Source organism: Larus michahellis, chromosome 3 (assembly GCF_964199755.1).
Source record: "Larus michahellis chromosome 3, bLarMic1.1, whole genome shotgun sequence".
NCBI classification, from domain to species: Eukaryota; Metazoa; Chordata; class Aves; order Charadriiformes; family Laridae; genus Larus; species Larus michahellis.
The window spans coordinates 122,180,158-122,203,930 of record NC_133898.1 but is presented as its reverse complement, the minus strand read 5'-3'; positions in this window follow the sequence as shown (position 1 = coordinate 122,203,930).

Here is a 23,773-nt window from a genome sequence, read left to right as displayed (position 1 = left end):
TGCTCAGTGATAGCTATTGTTTAGTCATTTTGGGGACCATTAGGGATCATTAGGCAAATTGCGTCATCCTAACTGTGTTCATACTCTGTTAGCCTCCAAAACTGGGAACAGGGGGAACTGACACATGCAAACTGCCTCAGCTACAGTTCTTGATCCATATTAATTCATGTACAAGGCTTCAGAACTGTTGGAAGAGTGATAGATCTCAGGTAAAAACTGTGCCAGGAGCCTTCCCAGTAATTTCCCAGAATGGACAACTGAAGGCCATTGCCTAAGCCTGGAACTAGGACAAGAAGAGCCTCAAGTTGCACCAGGGGAGGTTTAGATTGGAAATTAGGAAAAATTACTTCACCAAAATGGTTATCAAGCATTGGAACAGGCCGCCCAGGGAAGTGGTTGAATCATCATCCCTGGAGGCATTTAAAAGACGGGTAGATGTAGCGCTTAGGGATGTGGTTTAGTGGTGGGCTTGGCCATGTTAAGTTAATGGTTGGACTCAATCATCTTAAAGGTCTTTTCCAACCGAAATGATTCTATGACTCTGTGATCTGATTTAATTTCCTCTTATTGGTTAGTTTGATACTTACAAATATATACCTTTACATATATATATGTAGACGCACACATACCTACATGCATATATGCACACATATGCACACACAGTATAAGAACCATATAAGAATGAAGGGTCTCTAACAGACTTGTAAAACTCGGCCTCAAGCTCCATGTCATGGTACCTTCCCTGGCTACACTAAAGGCAGTGTGAATATGCTGATACATGCCACAATCACACATCTTCTTACAGTGTAGACATACCGTAATAATGAGTGTCAGTTAAGGTCTTGGTTCAGCTCTAATCATTTCGCGCTGCTCTGCAGTACAGTGAATGCATTTCATCCACAAGTGGAGAGTGCTCCCAGCAGAGGGAAATTCTCTACTTGTATAAAGTCGGCACAGCTGATTCCCACAAATGCCTTGTCAACCCTGTGGGATGGACATGCACAGGATGAATAACAGAGCAGAAAGAGAGTCTTTCACTGGTCTCATAAAAATGCTATCAGTTAGAAGAGCCCTCAAGCTATTTTAAATGAGGTCATACTACTACTGGCTTTCCTATCTTCCATTCTGACTACCCGAATATGACCACGTTTGTACAATTTTTGCGAATGATGCAAAACAAAGGAACTCTTGTGTCTTAACTTTTTGTCTGTGGTATGCTGAGCACAAATTGAAGGTGGATCCATCGAGTATATCCTTTGTGGAGAGGAAAAAGGCAGGACAGAATATTTGTTCATGTGTAAAAGTAACGGAGTCACTGTGGATCTCCATTTTTTTTGTTGCAGGAAGAAAGGGAGTGAAGTAGGGGAGAAGATGCTGAGAAGGCTGAGGGTGTACTGACTCATTCAGAACAGCCCTATGTCACCTTTATGATTCAAGCGTATTTTTTCTTAAACATTAAACCAAATCATTCTATGAACAAAGAAAATAATCAACTCAAGTCTTCGGTGCATTGCTGTCCTATATCCATTAATCTGTTCACCACAGAGTTCTACTACATTGCCCCTATTGCCCAGATGCCCACTAGCCCTTCAGATGTTCCTTCAGCCTGCATCTGCATCTTTAACCTCCATCTCTTCCGGCTGCACTTTCTATTGCTCCTGTTTCCTTTAACTCCTGGCAGTGGAGGAGATGGTATGAACAAGCTTCTTCTGAGTGGTGTACAGGCTGGCCAGCAAGCCAGGATTCATGGGATGGTTGACTTACAGCAGGCCAGCTGACCAAATCAATGCTGAGCTCTTTCTGAAGATGTTCTGGCAGTGGGACACAAATTTGTGCCTTTCTCCTTGGCCAAGCTTCTGATTTTGCTGAAGGTGTAGGAATTTTATTATCCCCCAGGTCTCAACTCCTGTGACAAATGCTGGAACTGGCTAATGGTTTCAAAAGTTATTAGGCAGGTATAGCAGATAGCAGATAGTGGGGTCATCTACGCTTCATTTCTTCAGGAAACCAGGCTAAACATGGTTTTGCATTTTGTACATTACAGTCACAAGACAGCAAGATAGACTTTACAATATAAGATCAGACTAATTGTCTGTTTTGTCTACTATCCAGTGCCAGTGCTTCAGATGATGTTGCAAGAAATACTGTAGTGAGCAATTAGGGATTAACCTCTCCATAACAGAAGTTTCTTAATTCCCATCAGTCAGTGATTAGCTTATGCTCTGAAGCATGAAGGTTTATATCCCTTATGAATTTTTGTTTAATCTAATATAATTGCGGATGTTCTTGTTATCCATATAGCTGCTTATCCTGTTTTGTTTTTTTTTTTTCTTTTGATCCTTCTGTGTTCTTGGCCTCAGTGGTATCCCATGGTAATAAATATTACGGAAATAAAATCTCTATTCCCAGCATTGTCCCTTATTCTACAGTATAATTACAGGGAAGTATGTGAACTCATTCAATATCCAAATATCAAAATATTAGATTGTTCTGTTTACTACAGAGGGTAGAATTCATCCTGCCTAACATCAGTGCCTGAGTTCATCACCTCAGACTCCATTTTGTAGAGAAAAACATACTTTGGGGGGCAATATATCTGACCTGTGGTAGATGTCCATAGTAAGAAGAGATGAAATACACCTTGAAACTACCACTTTCCCTCTATTCACTATGATACTAATTTTGACGGCTATCTCAGGTATAGAAGTTTATAATCTAGACATCCATTTTTAGTCAAATTAATACTTCTGATGAGTGGTTAAATTCTTAAAATTCAGCGCAGGGTCTTGGATGCTTCCAGAGAGTCATTTTGCCTAATCAAGTCTGTCTCTGTAGGAACCTGTCTCCACTGACTACAGGCAGATTGTAACACAAATTGATTCCTAACTTCATGAAAGTCATCACAGAGATTTTTGCCTTGTCCAGTCATGCCAGCTTTCCCTATTCTGTATTTCGCAATTAATATTTTACATATGCATGTGTGCATGCCTTCTGGTAAAGTGAGTATTTTCCTCAATTGCTCACGTAGGCATGACTGTTCCGGGAGTCAAGATGTCTTAGAGGTGCTCTGCCTTCAATTCTGGGAAGAATTGCCAGCAAAGCCTCACTGTGAATTTAATCCCCACTTTGTGTGAGGAACTGAAGAAAAAGTAAAGACAGAAAACCAGATAAGTAAAAGTTAGGAATAGGACACCCTTACTCCCAGCGTTAACAGGAAACATGGTGGAAGAAAGGTATGGAAGAAGACTCATCACAGTATCAGTAAGTTCCTGACCATTCTTCACCTGTAAAGAGGGAAATGAGGATGACAGTGCAGCAGCACCTCCGTCTTTGAAATTCTGTTAGAAAAAGACTTTGAGAGCCAAAGATTTGTGCACCCCTTGTCATCACAAGTGCCTCATTTCCCTTTTACGGTCTTGCCTTTTGCTTTTTTTTGTGATCTAAGACACATACTCCACTTTTAGTCCTTAATTAGAGTGTGAAAGTGTAACCTTATGCATATCTATGTGTTTGAGCAGCTTTCAAGTTCACAAGGAAAGGGTGCCAGAAAGAAATCTTTCCCAGTTTGAACAGTAAAAGAAAGACCCCTAAACTAACTCATTAAGGGTTGTGATTTGGTGAGAGAAATAGCAAGAAAAAGCAACCAACCAAACAAAAAACTAACCCCGAAACAACAACCAAAAACACCCCCCAAAACCTTCCAAAAAACAGAGGCAAAAACTGTTTATATTTTTCTACATGCCTAATGACCGGAGTCAGTTTGTTAAGGGGTCAGGCAATGGCTGGAAGCCAGGAAGGAAGACGTGAGAGATAATCCTCCTCTGCTGGGAGCCGCAAGATGAGCTCAGCTGCTCCATCCGAGAGCTTCCAGGGAGCCATAGAAGCTCACATTTGGGTCCTTAACTACCCGTGGATTTCAACAGCAACGCAGAAATTCAACTAGGGATTAAATGAGCAAATATCTTTGTGGATCTGGGCCATACACGTTGACATGACCTCTGTGCTTAGACTCCAAAGAAACCTGAGGTCATCAGTTGTGACTTGCTATCGGAAGCTGTCAGCCTGTCGTCTGCCAGGCTGCTCTGCTAGCATCTGCCCTATGGGATCTTAGAAGGGAAGGCTAGAGGTGGGTTTCATGGTGCATTCTACCAGAACTGAAATGTAAAATGGAAATGATGTAACCAGTTGTTTATTTTTCATATATTGCAGGTCAGAAAATAGAAGAATAATTTATTTCCAGTATCAAAATAGCAAAATAATTAACTTTCTCCAAAGCTTTATTTCTTTTCCTGTGATAAAATTCTGTAGTTAATAATTTATGCAAGTGGTCTTTATTGTTCTGTTGCTTTTAGATACCTAAGGATTAGAAAATAGTTTTGTTACAGGCACATAGACACATTTGGTGTTGTTACAAGCCTTTCAGTTTACCTTTTTAACTTTTAGCTATTTATTCATGTTTAGTTTTACAGTTACGGTCTCATAATTGTAATTCATATATAAATAGGTAGGAATATATATTGTACTATCATTTGATTGGATTGATACTGATTTATTTCACTGCCACTGAGCAACAAAGCATTAGGATTATTAGAAATCTACAAGGACATTAACTGGTGAACCTGGAAGTGTGACTGGCTCTTCTTCATCAATACTGGGTCTCACAATACATAGTTAAGATAGGTGAGAACTGTGACCACAGCTTTGTCCATTTTAGCTGTGTCTCTCAAAACGAGAGCTAAAATGGCTGATGACTGTTAACAATAGAAAGTTTCACAAGGTGGTTTGTTTGGGTTTTTTTCCCCAAACAACAAAATCCATACTTCTGTACTTCAGTAGGAGTGGCTCAATGATGGCAGATTTTTGTTTAAATGGTTTTGCTGAAAGATTGCTTGGATTAAGCATGATTTGTTCAATTTTCAGTCAAAGAAAATAGCTGTTATTTTGCAGTAACATTTAATAAAGGCTTTCTGCAAAATAGTCAATGGTGTTAGATTATATCTCTGTTACAACATTAGTAATGGAAAACGACAACGTGAAAAATAAGGTGAAATCAAAATGTTTTTATTTAGAGGAATAATTTTGATTTCCCAGAAAATAATAAGCCCATCACTATATGTTACTTTGCATTTACTTCTGAAAATGAAAAATAACAATATTGTCTGTACCTGCTTAATTCTGTTTGACAATAACAAAATAAATTTACTATTGTTTATTAGAGATTTTCAGAGAAGTCAGCTAACTTATCTTTGATTTGAATTTCAAATACAACCTTTTTAAAAAACACAGCCAGAGATATTAATCTAAAATATAGATAAGAAATTTACATTTGAGAATATCTAAGTGTAGTCACTGTTCTCGCATTAACAGTCACTTGCTGTTTGCTTTTTGGAAATTACAATTTTTATTAGAATTAAAATTACAATGAGCTGACACTTTCAGGTGTATTTCAGAATATGTCATTTTTGCATATGAAAGAATAAATGCATAGAGGTATTTGAAAGCAAAACAAAACAAAGCAAAACAGTATCTTTATTTTAGAAATACCTTTCATTGTTCACAGAAGTAACAGCTTCTTGATCACAGAGCCTTTAGGCACTTGAATTTGAGCAATTATAGCTAACTTTTAAATTATACCTAATTCAAGCAATACATCATGGTTTCATACATCTGGAAGCTTTATTGCAAAAACATATAAAAAAGGCTCTTTTACAATTACTCAATTAAATTACATTTTGGTGGTGGAAGAAGATGTGGAGGAAGAATGAGAAATACAGCCTATTATATTACCATATAAGGAAGATCATATTTTTGTCTTAAATACATCGTGGGAAGTTGCAGAGAAGGCAGAGCCAGGTGTTTTTAAGAAGTGCATTGTGGTAGGATGAGAAGCAACAGACATGATTTTTTGCAAGGAAACTTTTGCTTAGATATTAGGAAGTTTTTTTCCTTTTTTTTTTTTTTTTCCCCCTGCACTGAAGAGGGTTCAAAGAGGAAAAGACTGTCCAGGGAGGCTGTGGAACACCCATCCATGGCTAAGCAAGGGTCAGAGGGTCCTGATGATTTGACTTTGAATTTGGATCTAACTTTGAAGTTGGCCCTGCCTTGAGTGGGAAGTTGGATCACATAACCCCTGACATCCCTTCCCATCTAAATTATTCTGAGTTTATGATTTCAAATAAAGGTAGCCTGAAAATCAAAATAACAAATTTGAAGACACCTACATATTAATTGGAGTTCAACTAAGTGGTATGGGATGTGCAATTTAAATTAACACCACGTAAAAATGGGCAGTGTTCTGTTCAATCTTAGCCTTACGCTTGATTTATCGCAGTATTGTGTTTTCAAGTGTGCAGCTTGCAGTTATCTGGGAAAATTCCTGAGATTTAGCAGTGCAAACCATGTATGTTTAGTATAACATAGGGATAAGAACGATTGAGGGAGCTGGGGTTGTTTAGCCTGGAGAAGAGGAGGCTGAGGGGAGACCTTATCACCCTCTACAACTCCCTGAAAGGAGGTTGTAGAGAGATGGGGGCTGACCTCTTCTCCCTGGTGACAAGTGATAGGACGAGGGGAAACGGGTTCAAGTTATGTCAGGGGAGGTTTAGATTAGATATTAGGAGACATTTTTTCACTGAAAGGGTTATTAAACATTGGAATAGGCTGCCCAGGGAGGTGGTGGATTCACCATCCCTGGAGGTGTTTAAAAAAAGGGTAGATGGGGCACTTAGGGACATGGTTTAGAAGTGGCTCTTGTCAGGGTAGGCTAAAGGTTGGACTCGATGATCTTAAAGGTCCCTTCCAACCTCAACAATTCTATGATTCTATGATTCTATGATTCTATAAATTTACTCCGGAACTCCCCTCTCTCTCTTCAGTGCTAAAACCCACGATCCCTCAAGCTTTCCCTCTCAAGACCATTGAGATAGCTTTCTAAGTTTCGCAAACAATGGGTCCAAATTTGAAACTCTTCTACAGAGAAGAGCTTTCAAGTATAACACAGGATCTGTAGACGTATTTATCAGGGTAGTGAGTAGGTACAGTGGGAGTGTAGGAAAATGGGGTGGGGGACAGGAAACGTGGGCTGAACCAGTATTAGTTGGTCATGTATTTTTGATTAAATATATATGCAAATATTTTGATAAATTTGAATCACGCTCCTTATATTTGTCAAACCTGGAATTAATTTGTTCGTGGTGAATATAAGTTGAGTAAATCCACTGCTCAGTGATAAAAGTATTTTTCCTTTTCAAAAGCTGCAGACAGACAATGATTGCATATATCTTTATGAAATCCATCAGAAAAATATCTGGGTATCAAAGAGAAAAAAACATGACTGAACTTGATTGATCAGAAGTAACTTTATTTATGATACTTTTAACTTGAACCATAAGTTTAACATGAGTGGACAAAGCAATCCAAGTGAATGAAAGAATCAGATCTATTACGTTCACTTCAGCGTATATCTGAAATGCCAGTGCATTTTATTCAACAATTCAGATATTACAATGCATCTCTTCAGAGCCATGATGTGAATTTCTTTTATCATGCAAGCTAATGATCATTTTGACAAATGTCTTTACATAATTTCCTTCCTTCTTTGAAGTATTGGGTTCTGGGATTTCTTAGGAGGAAAAAAGAGTTTGACATCCTGTTCTCATTGAATGATAATGGGAGATGGATGGCTGAATATTTATTGAATGTACATTGTGTATATATATCAGGGATTTTGCTGAGAAGCTCATTTAATGAACTGTATATCTTAGATAACTTTTGAAGCGTTTTAAGAAATATGATCATTTCTATTGATTTTGGGATATTAATAAATCATAGTTTCCTCATATATTTTGTAGAATAATATTCTAACTACTGTTACTGAAACATATATTTCCTTAAATGTCTGAGGTGATATGAATTCCAGTGTTTTATTGAGTGGCCGTGAGATTATCAGGTTGTCATCTTCCAGGGTTTTTCTAAGTACAAGAGAGTGGTCAAAAGACACATGCAGCTGTCTGAGGTAAGGCAGAAAAACTCTTTAGTAGTGTTTTCATTCCTCAACAAAAAGGTGGTTGTATATTGGTAACTTTCTAGATCTTTGTTGAACTCCACATTTGGCAGCTGCTTGGCTTCCACAAAACCTCCCAGTCTCAGCATCAAGTCTGGTTGTTCTCGTAACACAAATTGCACGATGTATGTAGGAAGTGTTTCTCAGAGCAATTTGGTAATGAAGCAATCCCCCACAGCAAAAAAAGATTTTGACAATATGAGTTAACAGGAATACTATATGAAAAATATTGATTTTGCGCATTCAGCTGATAAGAAAATTGCTGTATGAAGCGGTAATCACCATTGCCACCCGTAAATGCTCAGGTCCAAGAGGGGAACTCATCAGGATGATGCACATTCCTTAAAATCTCTCTATACACAGACAGGGGGTTATTTGGTGTTTCTACTGAGATTAACACCCACCATCCTGAACAGTAGGAAATGCAGGGCATTAAGAAACGTAAAGGAAAAAGGATCAAAGGATACCGAAAACCCTGCCTCTTGCCTTTGGGAGGTCTGAGTTGGGTGCTTCTATAAAACTGGAAAATGAAAGCGATGTGGGCAGCACGTTGGAGCTTCCTTGTAAGGAGGATGTGGTAGCAGTGGCTTTTTCCTTTTGAACAGCAGTTTAGATTAGGTTCTCATCCTGGAAGGTTTTGAATCTACATGACGAATAAACACACTAGCCACCTGGCTGTAGGGTATTATAGGAGAACGTATTTCCATTCCTCCCGTTAACTGGCCCCACTGTGCAGACAGGAATGCAAACTGTGGGGTCACAGAGTGAGCATGAAGAAGTACATCTCCAATCCATTGTTAATTCATAGAGCGGAGAGTGAAGAGTCCCAGGCTGTTTATACATTTAATACCAGCAAAACACTCATAAAACCTGCAAACAATGACACCTCCCTCACTCCTGCCACATGCTTTTTCAGAGATGCTGAAAAACAGATAAAAGACTTATTAGAGACTTTGGCTAGTGGATCTGAATAAGCAAATCTGCTCTGGTTAGCTATCAAACTTCAAGAAGATCAATGGAGGACTACAGTTCAGTAATTATTTCTTCTTTTTGAATCCATATTCCGTTAGCTGATCAATGCATTAAGCTGAAGTAGCAGATCTGCAAAGAACGACAGATGCATATCAAGAGTTTGTAATGTAATCTATGAAATTCATTCACACCAGGATATGATTTACAAGGAGTCTATTGATTGGGGAATAAATGTTATTTTACATTTAATAGAATATATTTCAATAATGCTGGAGCTCCAGCTCCTGGGTTTTGACGGATCCTTTTTTATTCAATACAAAATCTGCATCTATCCCAGTTCCTGTGATTTTACTGTATTGTGCATACTACCCGATAAACCTATCAAAGTTTCTTCAGAGCTGTGACATTGGCCATTTTGCCTGTAGTCTGAGGCAAATACAATTAGTGGTGGGGACTTTTTAATTCTTTGAAAACTGCTTTTTTGGGAACAGAACCTTCACTGCTTGTAACCACCATAGATCTACAGATCAAAGGCAAAGAAGCCAACTTGCCAATTAACACTATGTAAGGACTTGGACGAAAGGGCTGTCCTTTCCACACAGCTCATCCCACCGGAGCACAGGACAGACCATGCCTTGCTGAAACTAGAGAGCCATTTTAGGAAGGTGCTGTATTAAAAGGCAATGAGAATTTGTCTTGGAGCTCGCTAATGAATTCTTCCTTCAGTCTGCTGACCCATTTCATATGTTTCTTGTAATTCTTTTCTTTTTCTCTCTTTCAAATAAGGCAATATTCTTCTCCTTAGACAGTCCAAGGTTAACAGTATTCCTTGTAGTCTCATAATATTTTGCTGATTGGTTATACACCAATCAATTTTTTCCCCAGAAAAGCCTTCAATTAACCCCCCAGTGATTGGGAGGTGGAAATTCCAGATTAGTGTTGCAGAATTCCACTTCCTATCACCAGGGGTTTAATTGAAAACTTTTTTGAGAAAAATTAATTGGTGCAAAAACATGAGTGAAATAACCTAAAAATGCAGGGGACACTATTAATTTCAGTCTATTTAAAGACAAAAAAAAAAAAAGATTAAATAGGAACATTGAACAAGAAATAAACAAGATTATTACACAGCAACACTGAGATTAAAAGGAAACTTGTGAAATGGCCCTGCAAAGTCACAAAATGCAGGAAAACTTACCTTTAATTTAAATTACAATATGCTACAAACAAGCAAGAGAAATTAGCTTCTTTTAGAAACTATTTCACAATCAGGTGATTTACTTCAGATTCAGAAACATAAATCACATTTTAATAATCTCTCTCCCAGTATGAAGTCTCTATACAATCTGATATGTAGATTTTTTTTTAAGTAGATGCTTTCTTTGCATAACAAGAAGCTGCAATAAATTAAACGGAGCCCAGGAAATCTTATAATGCAGCTGGGTAATGAAAGAAAAGGTGTAATTTGAGTCTACTATTGCAAATATATATATCTTTGCTAATAATGAGAAACATCCAGTGTGAATGGATGTCTCCGTGTGCAATAAACCTGTCTGAATACGGTATCTTTAATATTGCTCGGATACATTTTTTTTGCATTAAGCATAATAGACTTTGACCTGCAAATTATGAAAAAGATTAAGATATGCATCAGCAGAGAGATTTATGTCTATTGTTGACAAATTATTCATTAAAGTTTTATGTAACAGGCCCAGAGAGAGTATTAAATAAGATTATTATGGCAGTTCTTATAAGTGTATTCATCTTGACTAAGAAGAGGTCGCGATAAAGTTTAGGACTGTTTACTTACAAAGCTTGTTTAATTAGGAAAAATAGAAATAAATGTTCTCCACTTGGCATCTTTCACAGATTTTATCTTTATTACTTCTCTCTCCCAATATTGTGAAAGATCAACATCAATAAGTGTAAATCTATTACATGCAATTTGACAAATCATTTGCTTAATGATTTATAAATATAGAGAAAGATATAAAATTTCCTTCTGAAATTAACAGCACGTTTTTCCTTGTGAAAATCCTATGTATTGAGCAGACATAGCTTTGTATCTGGAGTGATCATTAGCAAATAAACAAGGTAATTATCTCTGAAAGGAGTTTGTTTCAGTGAAAAACAACTGTGTATACCTACTATAAAACACAGCACTTTGTGTTATACTCTGCTATACATTATACTTTTCTGCTGTCAGGTGAAAATTCAACCAATGGCTATTTGATTACTTTGGAAACATTCGAATTGATTTTTATTACCTAACTGTGTACATCTATAAGGAAGATGTATGACCACTCTTCTTGGAAATACTGAACAACTCCTCTCTTGCTTTTGATGGAATATGTAACACAGGCAGGTAGAAGAGAGATGAAAAACACATTCCCAAAGGAAAAAATGCTCCTGAGTTTGGGGGAAAGGACAATATTATTTTTTAAAAAGTTTTCTTCTCAACTAATGTGTCATCTTGCAAGTGTTCAGAGGAACAGGAGCTTCTTTAATAACCACTGAATACCTCAGAATTTTCTGCAGATAGTAATATTTTAATTAATTTAATTATTTATAGCAATTTATTTATTTAAAATGCTTAGTGTGCATACGAAATGTAGAAATCAAAGCTTGATTGACCAAGGGGAAATCATGTCTGACTAATCTGATAGCCTTCTATGATGGCATGACTGGATGGATGGATAGATGAGAGGAGGGCGGTAGATGTGGTCTACCTTGACTTAAGCAAGGCGTTCGACACGGTCTCCCACAGCATCCTTATAGGGAAGCTTAGGAACAGTGGGCTTGATGAATGGACAGTAAGGTGGATAAATAACTGGTTGAAAGACAGAACTCAGAGGGTCGTGATTACGGGCACAGAGTCTAGTTGGAGGTCAGTGACGAGTGGTGTTCCCCAGGGGTCAGTACTGGGTCCAGTCCTCTTCAATATATTCATCAATGACCTGGATGAGGGGATAGAGTGCACCCTCGGCAAGTTTGCCGATGACACAAAGCTGGGGGGGATGGCTGACACACCGGAAGGCTGTGCCACCATACAGAGAGACCTGGACAGGCTGGAGAGTTGGGCAGAGAGGAACCTTATGAAATTCAATTAGGGCAAGTGTAGGGTGCTGCACCTGGGGAGGAATAACCCCATGCACCAGTACAGGTTGGGGGCTGACCTGCTGGAGAGCAGCTCAGCTGAAAGAGACCTGGGAGTCCTGGTGGACAACAGGATGACCATGAGCCAGCAATGTGCCCTTGTGGCCAAGAAGGCCAATGGCATCCTGGGGTGCCTCAAGAAGAGTGTGGCCAGCAGGTCGAGGGAGGTCATCCTCCCCCTCTACTCTGCCTTGGTGAAGCTGCACCTGGAGTACTGTGTCCAGTTCTGGGCTCCCTGGTTCAAGAAGGACAGGGAACTGCTGGAGAGGGTGCAGCAAAGGGCTACCAAGATGATGAGGGGACTGGAACACCTCTCTATGAAGAAAGGCTGAGGGATTTGGGTCTCTTCAGTCTGGAAAAAAGAGGACTGAGGGGGGACCTTATCAACACTTATCAATACTTAAAGGGTGGGTGTCAGGAGGATGGGGCCAGGCTCTTTTCAGTGGTGCCCAGTGACAGGACAAGAGGTAATGGGCACAAACTTGAGCATGGGAAGTCCCACCTAAACATGAGGAGGAACTTCTTTCCTTTGAGGGTGGCAGAGCCCTGGCACAGGCTGCCCAGACAGGTGGTGGAGTCTCCATGTCTGGAGATATTCAAAACTCGCCTGGACGCGTTCCTGTGCCACCTGCTATAGGTGACCCTGCTCTGGCAGGGGGGTTGGACTAGATGATCTCCAGAGGTTCCTTCCAACCCTATGATTCTATGATTCTATGAAGACTGGCTGGCCATCTTAAGTGAGGCTTCCATCCAGTAGCAGTCCATGGAAGTCTCCCTGTTGAGTAAAGCTCAGAACTAGACTGTTTGCATTCAGAGTACTGAAGGAAAGACTTTATAAGCATACCCAAAGAATAAACACTACCAAGTTGCACTCTCTGTTTCCTGCTTTGGCTTTAGACCAGCAAGAGAAGCTTTTTTTTTTTCTCTCTTCTTCTTTAAAATGAGGGAAGCGTTTCCCTGACATATATTTTATTACCTGTACACATTTAGTGCAAAACCACAAATGGAATATTAAAGGATCTTCTAAAAGATTCCAGTGGGAAGGATGAATCTTGTCTGCGTGCAGAACTTCTGTTTTCCCAATTGCATCATGGATTTCATCCTAATGTAGACCTAGCCTGTATAAGCACTTCAGCAATTACTCATAGGTGTTTTCATACAGGAACTGGTGCACTGTGGTTTGGGCTATGCCGTTGTGAGTGGCCCCACAATTGATTGAATGATAAAAATATATATAGCTCTTTTCACTGTTTTTTGGTTGGGGGTGTTTTTCATTTTGGGGGTTTTTTTGATTCTTGTATTTCTTTGTATTTTCTTGAACCCAACCCTTCCCTTCCCTTCCCTTCCCATTCTTTTCTATAGTTTTTAGAAAAATCATTTAAAAACTAAAAAGGTGTAGAGGGAGACAACCTAATAAGCAGAAAATGTCTGTCCTTTATATGATTCCAGCAGCACTGGCAAAGTCATGCAGTTTATAGTAGATGCAGATTCCTCCATTATCGTTCTTTATCTTTCCTGCAGCTCTGCTTCAAAGCTGCATGGAAAGCAAAGATTTTACAACGAGAATCCCTTACACAAAGCCTTTTTGTAGGAAAGAAAGCGTTTATTCTCTGTCTCTTGAGATACCTGATTGTATGCTTGGATAATTAACACGCTGTCCTGCTCTCATAGTTCCGTAAGAACAATACACAGGAACAATCATGCATCTTCTAGTTAAAGCTCATTTCCAGGAGTTATGCACTTAAAACAGCGGCAAAGAAAACTCTAAAGTGATCAAAATTAAATGTCCCAGGTCTCACTCTGTAGCTATCTGAAAGCATATCTATTGGTAAAAGAGCATAACTGACCCCAGTTATTTTCTTTGGTTTTATATAGTGATGGGGAAGCTGAACCATTAGAGACATCACATAAGGAAGGGCCAAAACTCATGTCCTGGTATCAATCTAAGCTCTGCTGGAATAAATTTATGCACTTCGATGTCGGCAGAAGATATGGCCTGAAAAGTCACATACAGCTCACATGGTCAAAACTCTGCTACTCTTTTCATGTTAATATTAAAAAATATTCCAATTGTGCCAAAGACTATTCTAGCACTGAGTATATTCACTTTAGCACGATGTCTGTCATACAGTTCAATTCTCACTATCAGAAATGCTATCTATTTATTGTATGTACACTCTCATTTCTGCTTTGTATTCCATCATTTCTTGCATTCTAAACTACTATTTTGGCCTTCCTTCCTCCATTTGCATATATAATCCTTCTCATATTTTTTGTTCTAAATCAATTCCTATAATCCCTTACTGTGTAATAGCATTTGTCATCAATAGAAATGAAATCCCCGACACATTGAAGGAAAGAGAATTTGCGGGTACTGGTTTCTAGCAGCAAGTTGTAATAGAAGCAGTGGGGAATCCTATTTGCATAAAAAGATCCATATTTGATGCAAACTGATGCAACTTTCATGATGAGTATAAAATTTCCCTTTACCCTTGTGCCATGGGCACAGAGCAGATAATACTCTACAACCCTGTTACAGAATTATTTTTCATAAGCTCTTGTCTGGGATGTATAATAAAGGTAGGAGTGTCTTTTGGTAATTAGTGAGGTTAGCTCCAAGTCTCCTACTAGCAGCACTGTAAAATTAGAAGTCAAGTAAAAAGCTACACTTCCTGATCACAGAAAATTCCAACATCTGGAGAGGAGAGTGGCTGAAGTGCTTCATTGTGAAAGAAAAAGCAGTATTGTTTCAATGAAGTTTTAATAAAATACTTACAATAAAGAAGATATAATTAAAAGTAAATAGTGTTGAATCTGACAATCCAGGTCCTCAGGTCATCCGTGGGTCCTAGTATTTCTGTAGTTTCTGTATGATATACAAAAGGGGGGAATCTGAGAGTCTAGGGCATAACTGAGCAACAGAGGGATGAATATATAAGTAGGGTATGTGGAAGGGTCTGAAATCACTGAGTTTGTCAATACACACTTCAGCGCTCCTCGACCAGTCTCAAAAAGGTGATCTAAAAAATTCCAATTTCTCAGCTTCATGTCAGTAAAACACTGAGATTTTCTGGCAGTACTCATGGTGTGATTCCCGTACGCCTGAATACGGTAAAGGAAGTCAGGTTTCCCTACTCAATGCATCAGCAGAAAATCAAGCAGTTTCATTAAGCTCTGGCTGAATTTCACTGGGTGTTTTTCAAAAGCAATATATTCCTAATAAGCATTTTGGTCTTGCTGAATCAGCTGCTTCTGGGAAGAAAAAACTCCTAAACAACTTTAATCTGTACCCAATAGATATTTCACCTTGAGGATTTGTCAAGTTAATAGAGCCTACCCACTTAGAGAAAGAGGGAGGAGGCCTTTCTAATTGGTGCCTAACAGTTTACACTTAAGGGTCATTAAGAGGCAATACCAGAGATAACAGTCTTAATGGCTCCAGCCCACTCTCATGGGGAGCACTCAAGGTAGCACGAACAAAAGGAAACTAGTCTAAAAGACCCAAAGACGCAGCAGGATCTGGGCTGGCTAAGGGGAAGCAGATTGATTTAGTTCTGCCCCAGTAACTTAAGAGGAGAATTCATCTCATTTGGCTTGTAGTGAAACATAAGATTAGCCGTGAATAACTGCAAGATGGATGGAGAGGTAGAATATAAAAGGTATGCATCATTGTTTTAAAATCTGTGTTTTCTAATGTATGTTACTAAGTGCTAAATAGAATTGTTTTGTTTTAGGGAAGAAGTTGTTCAAACCTACCAGCTGAAGTTTCTGAATGGAATAAAACCTAGCTGCTTGAAACCCATTCTGTCCAGCCACAAAGTGAAAACCATTTAAAAAGAAGAGCATGACCCTGTCTAGGGATTTCAGTTTCCATGCTATGACAAGAAAGGCCAAAGATGGTTCCTCCTGAACTCCCAGACCCCACCTGCACGGCCGACACTGAAGTTGAGCCCTGGAGCTGTCTCGTGGCTGTGATATGAAATACAACAGCTTCAGTAACTAAGGTACCTCAGCTGCTCCAGCATCGTGCCCTGTTGGACAGCAAAGTCGTGCTCAGAGAAACCCGAGTGGTGCACAGGTTCAGCTAGCCCTGTCCTGAGAGAAACCCGAGTGGTGCACAGGTTCAGATAGCCCTGTCCTGAGATGGGTTTTTTCTCATAACTCTTCTCCGTAAATCCCCAAGACAGCTATAAAAAGGGGTGAGGCTGAAAGGTCAGGCAATTAGCTGTCTTATTTGTGAAGAAATAGCTTTTCTAAGCTTATTAATGTAAAAATACAGGATGAGATCTTCAGTTGCTATAAATCACTACAGCTCTGTTGATTTCAGTGGGGCTGTGCTGTGTTATAACAGGTGAGATTATGTTAATTATTTATGATAATAATAAATAATAATAAAAAGCCTTACACTGAAGCAATCTTGTTCTATTTGGTAAAATACATGGTGAAATGTCAGATGCGTGTTTTCCTAAACAAATTTAATTCAACTTCCACATATGTTCCTGTTACCTTAAAAGTTACTGATCTTCTATGGGAAGTCTGCCTATTTCAGTTCATCTGATAGACGGTTCTCACTGCACAGGTTTCAAATATTTTTGAGTTCAGAAAGGTTCAGCTAATCTGATTTCCTGTCTGATACAAGCCTTGAACTTTCATTCAGTATCCACCATGATGAGTCTAAAACCTGGTGTTTGCTAAAGCCTTCCTTCTGCAAAGACATCCCGCCAAAGACTTTGGGATTCAATATCTGGGGGATTAAATTCCCCTGTTCCTTTTTTCCCATGTTTGAGCTAGTATAGTAAATATTTGTGGGTTTCTTCCCTGCTTTGAATTTCTGTGGCCCCACATTCTGCTTTTTTTTTTCTTTTTTTTGTATATTCCATTTTGCATGTCTACTGTCTATTTTATGAACTGTACAAGGGCAGATTATTTATTCAAGATTTTTAGTCGTCATCATCACCAATTTGAGTGATTTGAGTTTCATTAAAAGGAAAAAAGCACCCAGATTAATGCCTTCTTCTGTGTCTCTATTTTCACCAGAAAGTCTCCATAAGCATCTAAATTTCCAGTGATGCACATGCAAATGTACGTCGTGAGGCTTAAGAACATAGGTCGCTTCTGGTATTTTGTTTTCCGTAGCTTTTCCTCATAGGGATGAGGAAGTTCATCATCATGAAGTTTGTCATTATGAACTTCATCCCCATGAACTTCAAACAAGACTAAGTACAAGATCCTGCACCTGTGTCACAGTGTTCACTAATATCAGCGCAGACTGGAAGCTAAACAGTTTGAGAGCAGCCCTGAGGAGAAGGACATGGGGATACGAGTGAAAAACTGGACATGAGCTGGCAATGGGCGCTTACAGCCCAGAAAGCCAATTGTGTCCTGGGCTACACCAAAAGAAGCGTGGCCAGCAAGTCAAGGGAGGTGATTCTGCCCCCCTATTCTAGTCTTGTGAGAGCCCACCTGGAGTACTGCACACAGCTCTGGGACCCCCAGCACAAGACAGACGTGCACCTTTTAAAGCAAATCCAGAGGAGGGCCACAAAAAGGATGAGCGGGCTGGAACGCCTCTCCTGTGAAGAAAGGCTGAGAGTTGGGCTTGTTCAGCCTGCAGAAAAGAAGGTTTGGAGGACACTTTATTGTGGTCTTTCCTTACATAAAAGCAGCTTATAAGGAAGATGGAGAGAGACTTTTTACCAGGGCCTGTAGTAGCACAACAATTAGAAACAGTTTTAAACAGATGGAGGGTAGATTGAGATTGGACATAAAGAAGATATTTTTTACAATGAGGGTGGTGAGGCACTGGAATGGGTTGACCCGGAAAGTTACCGGTGCCCCATCATTGGAAGTGTTCAAGGTCAGTTTGGATGGGGCTTTGAGCAGCCTGGTCTAATGAAAGACATTCCCACCCACGGGCATTGGGGTGGGACCAGCTGAGCTTTGAAGGTTCCTTTTCAACCCAAACCATTCTATGATCCTTATTTGCAAAACAACATACTTGAGTTATAGCTAGACTACTGTAATGACAAAAAAAAAAAAATAAAAATCATAAAACACATATCACAATCAATCCTGACATTTTGTAGAGTGCAGCTAATACTATCACTGCAGTACTGAGGGGCTTTGCTTCACAGCTGGATGCACTATAAAACTTTCATCCCTGAGGAATGTGCAAATTAAAAATGATATATAACATTTACCATTGGTTAGTATAGACTTAACCAGAGATGTTAATACATTAACCATACTCCCAACAGACCCATGTAATACTTCAGTCAGCATTCTGCAGCTCTGATAAGAAGAGCATTTCCTAATGGCCAAGGATAATACTTAGTTATAATTATATACCCTTTTAAAGTATGTGGCTTTTTGGAGATTAATCATGTGCAGGGGAGCATTGTGATTATAGATACATTCCATAATCAAGACTTGTTTAAAAAAGAATTTCCCAATCGTAGAAATCGAATTTTGTGCTAAGATTACTCTTAATGTTACCAGATTTCCATTGTGATCTTGAAATCAGAGCAAATCTAAGTATCTATGTTATAGATACTAATCTAAGTAAGTACGTTATAGTAAATCAAAGCATACATTTAAGGAAAACTATTTCGTAACAGAAAATCAAATTATTTCTCAGAATAACTCAGATGCCAAAGTCCTTTGCAGTATTCGGCTTCATATGTTTCAAGTCTTGGGCTTCACTTTTCACAGCATGTTTACGATTTCCATCACATAAATCATAGAAATTGAAAGTGGGTAATATACACAAGCAGTTCCTTATGACATTTCCAGCACACAGTCTTCATTATGCTGCTTCTTTTTAAATAAAAATTAACCACGCTTGGAGCTGTGCAATGATGTTGATACATTATGCATATAAAAACCGGACTAATCTTTCAAACACATACATCTATTTTGGATAGCACTAGCTATCTGCAAAAAGACAGGATGGTGACATTAACACAAAACTAGTTCTTTTTTGTTGTTTTTATGTGCCAGGGGAAGTAGCTGAGTGGATAATGGTGTTAGAGGATGGCCTTCCAAATGTGCACACTTCTTAGTTTTTATTTTGTAGATGATGAAGAATGTTTCTATTTTCTTATATTTCACTTGTTTTTCTGTTTAAAACTAGAAGAGTCACAAAATACATGTTTTATTTAAAAATATTCAAAGAGTTTAGCCTAAAAAATGAGAGAGGGTTTAAGGGAAAGCATCCTACGTTTGAATGAAAAATTATTATTATCACTGTCACCATTAGAAGGCTCAAATATTTTACAGTCCTTTAGGGTGACATTATAAAGACACAAAAACCACAACAATATTTGTGTTTTCCTCAGAACTCAAATCCAGTCATTCTGCTTTTGGGAATGTTGACATTATTTGTTTACTTACTTTTTTTTTAAACTTCAGTCTTTCTTTTCCCGTCTCCTTCTCCACCAATATATATTTTGTTTATCTCACTTCCTCTTTCTCTTGCTTTGACCAGAAACCTTCATAGGGACTTTTCATAGAAATAGGCAAATTCTTTTGAAAAGTTTCTGATATGAGAAATTATGATTTTACAAGAAGAATGATACAAACAATTTTTTTACTAAATCTACTTTGAAGTCCATCACTACTGCCAGTGTGGCTTCTATCCTGAAAGATCTTCATCTCTACAGATTTCCCAGCAGGACTGGAAAACAGACATATTAAAGTCCAGAAGAGGACTGGTTCATTCACACAATAGACATCTTTTTCTCAACTGGTTGTGCAGACTTTCTTAAAGTAAAAGGAGACTTGTGCAAAGGAGCGGACAAATTTAATGCAAGATTCATCTAAATAATGCAACTATATAAGGTAGAAGAGATTTTTTTCCCCCTTAAAAGTGCTTATCTCCACTGATTACAAAGAGGGTATAAAAGGCTAACTCAGGTGGAGTCAGATTTTCTGTAGATATGTCCTGTCCCAGAAATCATTCTCTTGATAAATGACCATGCAAATTCATGTGGTTATTGTTACAGGATGCAGAGTTCCAGAATGTTACTTAAGATAGAATAACTCAAGACTGCAAGATAGATAATAAAAATATATATGCGTGCATACATACTTTATAGGCATATACTTATTTATGCATGTATTCACATATTCTTCACATTCACATACTGTCTGACTTCATATGTAGAATGATTTTGGTGTAATCCTAATTATGCCCCTGTAACAATTAGAAGTGATTTTTAATGCCGCAAATAAGCATTCAAGGCTAATAATACAAGTGTGTTAAATGAAATGTCAAATGACTTCCAAAAAGCTCTTAAAATTAATAAATATGTATGAGATAAATGAGTCTGGTTGTCAAGTACTCCATGAAGAGATACAAAAGATTTTATTTTTTTTTTCAGCTGGATACTCTTGCCACCTAAAGTCAAACAAAATTCATGGGTTCAATCATAGCTCTGCAGCACAGTCTCCTGGACAGGGGACCTTTCCTCAAAAGGAGGTTGGAATGTCACAGAGGTGGATGTCACCTGCTGCAGCACTCCCAGGTTTCATACTTGCTCAGCTGTGCCACTCATGTGGCGTGTGGGCAACAGCTGCAGGAGGGGCACCAGTAAAAAATCCAGATTACCTATTACAGGTGCCTGGAATAGGTATTGTTTTATTTGGGCAGTAGATAATTTTTTTTTCTGTATTAAGACACCTAGGAACTATACGCAGTCAGTGAAGAGTGTGAGCCACTACTCAACCTTATCAGGGAACTGCTTATGCAGAGTTTTTTCAAGTAGGAACTTGAGTGAACCTTAGTCGATTTCAATCCAAACCTCTGGGAAAATGGGAATAATGGTATTTAAAAACTCTTGCTTGTCGGGTGTTGAAATTCTAATTTATAAAGTGTTCTGTGAACCTTGGTTAATTGCACTGTTCAAGGTGTTACATGGCTCATTATTTTAATGAAAAATCTCACTTAGGTAAGAGAGGTGTTAGTCTCTTAAAGAAGGGAAATTATGTGGGAAACAAACTTCTGCATAATGAGAACATGTGTTTGGGTATGGGGTTGCATAAGACTGTAAGGAACCTTCAGCACGAAAAATGTATCTTCTATAAGGTAAATCAGAGCACAGGTAGTGCCCTTGAAGCTTGCAACCATATGTTCAGTTCAAAAGTCAAAATGTTGGTGACAATTTTTCTGGATTCAGCAAATCTGATAAGTTTTATGTTACAGATCTTTGGCTAATTTGTTTGAACGCTTAATATCTTTGCCTTGAGTATAACACAGAAAGTTTTACTGAGCTTTGTCCTGTTAATTTGTCCTTTTACCATACAGAATTACCTGAGTAGTTCTATTAGAAATCAGAGCAACCTGTCGCAGATAATTTACTGTAGTGCCAAATAAGTTGGAATGGTTATATACTATCTTTTAACTTTTATCTCTAAATTAATATATACACATAAAACCAGAACTTCTCAGCTAGACCTTCAGCCCTGAAATGTGGCAGGACAGGTGTCAAGAAAAACAGGACGTATAGATCATTTTTTTATTGTGTAGTCAGGGTATGAGGGTATGACAGAAGAAAATTGAGATGCTACAAAATAACTGACTGTCAACACAGTCAGTGGTGGCTTAAAATATGAAAACTCAGTCCACTCTAAGGGCAAAGTTAAATGTACAAAATTAAAAAAAGCAGTACATTTTGCCTCACCACTGTATTGGGTTAAGAGCATGTATCTAGTCAGCTGTTGCTACTCATCTGATGGAGTGTGGTAATTTAATGGCATTTGACCATAAGTCCACACATTTATGAGCATTCACATAAAATGTGATGAGGATTAGAACTATCTTTTGGCTGTTCACAAAAGATCTTAAAGCTTTTACAGAAATCAAAGCCTCAGTACAAAGAAAAAGCCATGGTTTTTTTTCCCATTCCTGCTAGGTAGCTGTATAATAAGCAGCGCTCTGCCCCTGCACTTTATATGGCAACAAAACTGAGGCATTTCAGAGCTGGATTTATGAGCATACCATGAAACACCATCAGATTCCTGCCTTGACTTGGTGGAAGAATCAGTTTGTTACCCAAGAGGAACTTCTCCCTTTATATATTCGTTAAGTAAGACATTAGCTGATTTTTGCTCTGTGGAAGTCCATACGGATTTTTTTTTATGCACTATAATGATCTTTATGCTATTTGTCATATTAAGTACATTAAAAAATTACATCTTTTGTTCGCAGACTGTGTACAGATTCTATCCCACAAATCACACATAGATGTTTCCTGAAACCAGTAAACACATAAGAGTATTTTTTTCCCTTTTTTTTTTTAACAGGGTCAAGATTTCATCACATGTTAAAGGCATTGAAAACTATATCTGTAAATGTGTTGCTCTTCAAAGGAGCTCTAAAAATTACAAACTGGTAAACATCTTTTAAAGAACAGTGTAAATCACTGTTATTATTGGATTCTTCAATAGCTGGAAAAATTATTTTAAATCCTTAATACATCTGTATATCTCTTTGAGAACTCTTCCAGAATATCCATCATCACTGTAGGATCTTTTAAAAATGTTTAATGTATCTTTTTTGTAATTTTTCTTTGTGGAAATATTGTAGATTCATAGAATAATTTGGGTTGGAAAGGACCTGGGGAAGTTGTCTTATCTAACCTTCTGCTCAAAATAAGGATAACTCCAGAGTTAGTTGCTCAGGGCTCTGTGCATTCAAGTTTTGAATATCTTCAAAGATGAAGATCTGAAAGCCTCTCTGAGCAAAAAGTGCCAGGGTCTGGCCACCTTCAAGGTGAAGAATGTATTCCTTACATGTAATGAGATTTTTCCTTACTACAAATTGTGTTCCCTCTTATTCCTTCCCTGTGTATCTGTGGGAAGAGTCTGACTCCATCTTCTATACAACTACTCTTTAGTTAGCAGTAGATATAGCGGTAGTATAGTAGGTATAGCGGTCTCCAAAGCAGACTCATAAGTGCCAGACACCAAAGAAAAATGGCTTCCTTCAATCTGCTGGTTAATACAATTTAGTGTGGGGTTGACCACCGTAGGGGTTTACTGTTCACTTGTCCACCGTGACCAACTCCAGGTCCTTTTCCAGTGCTGCTTCCTAGCCCCACACCTGCACTGGTGCATGGGGTTATTCCATCCCAAGTGCAAAAGTCTTTGCCCGTGTTGAACTTCATGGGATTTCTGTCAACCCGTTCATCCAACCTGTTGAGATGCCCTGCCTTTCCCCCATCAACAGCTCCCCCCCAACCTGCTGTCACCCACGAACTTTCTGAGGGTGGATTCCATCCTGCCATCCTGATCATTAATATTTATATTAAACAGTATCAGTTTCAGTATTTATACCTCAGAAATGCTGCTTAAAAACACCTGCCGACTGGAATTCAAAATGCTGATCATTACTCTGGTACTTTTATGTTATTTTTGCTTTCTATTTCTTATTCATGCAACCACAGTCTCACGGTTTATATAAAAAGCATGATGTTTATAATTAATATAGGTCAAATGACAAGTTTTCTGTGATAATGGATCCAATTACTATACATTTGTGTCCTTTGAGATTTTGACATACAAGTTGCCAAATTCTGCATAAAA